Raw genomic sequence first — 4,062 nt, forward strand, 5'->3', positions numbered from 1 at the left:
GGTGCCCCTGTTTTAAAGATTTTAAGTCCTCTCTACACCAAACACGGGGCTTGAACCCACAGCCCCGAGATCGAGGGGTGCTCGCTCCCCTAAGCCAGCCGGCACCCCTGCAGGATCCGATTCCAGGATCATGTTGAGGGATGGGGGAGCTGGGGGCGGGAGGGGGCGTGGGCAGGGTAGCCTGTGGTGTGAGAATTCTGGATCCTTGAAGAGGCTGGGGTCCTCTGGGGCTGCTGGGGACAAGGAGAGCGGTGGGCCCGCCAGTGACCTCCTGGCCCTGGGTCATCGCCAGTCCCCGCCCCACTCCATCCAGCCAGGATGGGATGAGTTCATCTCTTTATAAATAGCTGGGGTTTGGTTTGGTTTTGTTTTTAAGTAACCCACAGACCACAGCACAAACTCAAACTCGCAGGGTAGGGAAGGCTTCTCGGGAACAGCGTGCCTCCCTCCAAACAGACCCTCCCCCGGAGACAGCCCGGCCCACCAGACCCAGGTACTCCCCCTGGACTGCGCCCGGGGACGCGGTGGGGAAACTGCTCGTCAGCGCAGGACTTAGCTTAAGAGCTTGAGTTCCCGAAAGATGATGGCAAACGGGAAAGCGGAGTCATGGGCTTTTTCTCCTCCCTTCCCCACTCCCCTATCTTTTCTGCTCGGGCTCCCCTCCCCCCTCCTCCTCCCCCTCCACTCGCCCTCTTCCTCCCCCTCCCTTTCCCTCCCCCCTCCCTCCTCCTCTCCTCTCCTCCCTCCACTGCCCTTCTTCCCATTCCTTCCTCCCTCCTCTCCTCCCCCTTCTTCCCTCCCCTCCCTGTCCTCCCCCTCCTGCCCCCAACCCGCGACCACCCAACCACCTTGCTTCAGGGGTCTGCTTATTCTGCTGTGCTATAAGCTGGAGGGATCTGCCCCTGCTAAGGTCCATACTATGAGACAGGCCCTTTGTGGGGGTGGGGGTGCCCTCTCCTTGCCCATCCTGTGCTGCCCTCAAAGGGGGTGCTCCTGGCTCCCCAGCTGCCCCTGCTGGGCTCCATCTTGACCCTGCCTGGATCTCCAGGGTCCTCATCCGCTGCCTCCCAGGGGGCCCCCGGGGGGCTGCTCCAGGGGGCGGCCCCGGGGAGTGGGGGGCCATCGGTAGGAGGTGTCCCCGGGCCTTTGAAGACCCCGCTCTGCTTTCTGCCCCAGGACCCCCAGGAGGACGCCTGCCTGCCGGAGTTTCATTGCTGGAGTGTCTCAGAGAAAGGCAGGGGTGGGGGCTGGACGGCTAGGGGTCGTTCAGCCCAAGACGGTCTGCTCTTTGCCTTTTGCACAAACCACAGCTGGGTCACCCTCCTCCTCTTTGTAAATGCTGATCCCATTCCTGACCCTCCTGAGGGGAGACTGGCTTCTTCTGACTCCAGGTCTAATGATCCTTCAACCCCAATGTCAGTAACAAGACGACCGTCTCAGGGTCCCTTGCCTGGCAGCTTTCCTGGCGCAAATCCTGGAGCAAGACTCGGCGGGTCTGTGCACAAGCAGCTCCGTGGCCCAAGCTTGCCTTCTGCTGCAAGCCCGTCCAGAGCACCTTGTGCCTCGGTGAAAGGGCTTCCCTCCGAAGCGTCTTCTCTGCCTGGTCTCAGTGCCCCACTCCTGCCACTGTTCCCAGCTTGAGGCTGTCTTTCCTTGTCCCCAGGGTGACCGACCGCACCTTCCCTGTCGGTTCCAGGCCACCCTGGGCTGTCCCGCTGTGAGTGGTCTACTTCAGAAGGGCTCCCTGCTCTGCACAGGCTGTCCTCTCTCTCCCCATCCTGGACAGCTTTGTCCCCTGCTTTTGGACAGCAGGGGGTCCATGGAGCAATTCTCTCTCATTCCCTTTGAATGCCCTTAGTGCCTACCCCAGCTCTGTCCCTGCAGGCTGCCCCTGGTTTTCTGGGGCTTTCCCTCCCTCCTTCTCCAGTGAGATGCCCTCTGGGCAACATTGAGGCCCAGAGCAGGGAGCAGCCCTCCAAGTGGGCATGCCGTCCAGCCCTTGCCGTGCTCCCTCCAGCGCTCTGGACCTAGCTCTCTGGAGAGGGTGGATAAGGAGTGGGGAGGTGTTGCTCTGTGACCGGTCCTGGGGTTGTGCCCCAGGGCTGGGAGCTGCTGGGCTCCTCCCCACTCCACAGAGGACAGCTAGACATCCACTGCCCAGGGCAGAGGCCTCCCCGCCCTTCCACACCCGTCAGTGCTGGCCAAGGTGCTCCCGCCGCTGGACCTGGGCCAGTGGTGACAGTTGTGACCGTGGCTCCCACGGATGGGCCTCTGAGGGTTGGGAGGCCCTGGAGCTGTTGACCAGAGTGCCTGCAAGTGGCCTCCTGGGACTCGGGTTTATCACGACACAGCTACCGGGTTCCAAGAGGGACCATCCCCAAAGCCAGTGTTCCAGAAGACCACTTGAGGTTGCTTTTTTAAGTTTATTTATTTATTTCTTTTTTAGTAATCTCTACACCTAACATGGGGCTCCAGGTCATGAGCCCGAGACCAAGAGTCGCTCACCATTCTGACCGAGCCGGCCGGCGTCCCCCGCTTGGGTCCACGAGCAGTCTTACAGAGGTGTGACGCGCGAGGAAGCTCGCACTTCCGCAGGACACGGTCTCACAAGTTTGGACGCGTCCATACACTCATGAAACCATCACCCCAGGCAAGACGGTGGGTACATCCAACACCCCAGAGGTTTCCTCCTGTCCCTCCCATCCTGGGAAACCACTGATCTACTTTCCCACTGCAGATTTCTGTAATTTTATGTAAATAAAACCATATAACATGTACTCTTCTGTTTTTTTAAATGAGCTCCGCACCCAGTGTGGGGCTCGAACTCATGACCCTCAGATCAAGGGTTGCACGCCTTGCGACGGAGCTGGCCAGGCACCCTGATCGTTTCAAATTTGTGATCTCCTCTTTTACTACAGAGTTATTTAGAAAAATAGACAAATCCGTTATTATAGTTGGAGACTGGACCACCCGCCCTCGATGACAGCACAAGTGGATAGAAAATCACGGGGATGCGGAAGACTCCTCGGCACCGACCGACAGGGCCTGGCCGACACCCGTGGGGTGTTCCACCCACAGCCGCAGAGCCCAGGGAGACCACGGTGGACCATATCCTGAGCCTGGAAACAAACCCCAACAAATTTAAAGGACTTGAAACCATACAAATTACAGCCGCAATGAGATCAAGCTAGACGTCAATGACAGAAAGATGACAAGAAAGTCCCCAAACGCCTGCAAACTACTGCACACTTGGAAACCGTCTCCGGATGCAGAGGACATCTCAAGGAAAACTGGAAAAAAAAGAAAAAGGAAAGCTGAAGGGGCGCCTGGGTGGCTCAATGGCTTAAAGCCTCTGCCTTCAGCTCAGGTCACGATCCCAGGGTCCCGGGATCAAGCCCTGCCTGCTTCCCCCTCTCTCTGCCTGCCTCTCTGCCTACTGTGGTCTCTGTCTGTCAAATAAATAAATAAAATCTAAAAAAAAGAGAGAATCTCTTAGTAACACAGGAGTAGAAAACATTTCCTTGATCTGATAAAGGGCATTTCCTTAAAAATATAGAGAAAAATTAAAATACAAATTTAGAAGGATAAACCTTCAATTATTTAACAATTTCTAAATTATGCATGATAAAAATTTCATAAACAAAATATACAAACACACACACACACAAATTACAAACCAGAGACAACATATGCAAAGTATGTGATAAAAGCTTCCTAATATACTAATTGCTCCTACAAATCACTATACTAAGAAACCTGAGAGAAAAATAGGCTAAGATTGTTAATCTTTTGTGGGCCATACACCTTGCATTAACTGGGAGTCTTCTGATCATATGGTATAGAAACAAGGTTCAAAATGACTCGTACAAAAGAAAATGTTTCGGCTTACATAACTGAAAAGCCTGGGTGTTAGCTTTCAGGCATGGCTCGATCCAGGTGCTTCACCCATTCCTCCTCTGCCTCAGTCCAGCTTTCCTCTGCATGACTTCATTGTCAGGCAGCCTCTCCTCAAAAGGGGACCACATTCCAGCAGTTCAGATCCCCCACGGAGAAGGGAGAGCA

The sequence above is a fragment of the Enhydra lutris genome, unplaced genomic scaffold (assembly GCF_002288905.1).
Source record: "Enhydra lutris kenyoni isolate GAN:26980312 unplaced genomic scaffold, ASM228890v2 scaffoldscaffold75, whole genome shotgun sequence".
Classification (NCBI taxonomy): domain Eukaryota; kingdom Metazoa; phylum Chordata; class Mammalia; order Carnivora; family Mustelidae; genus Enhydra; species Enhydra lutris.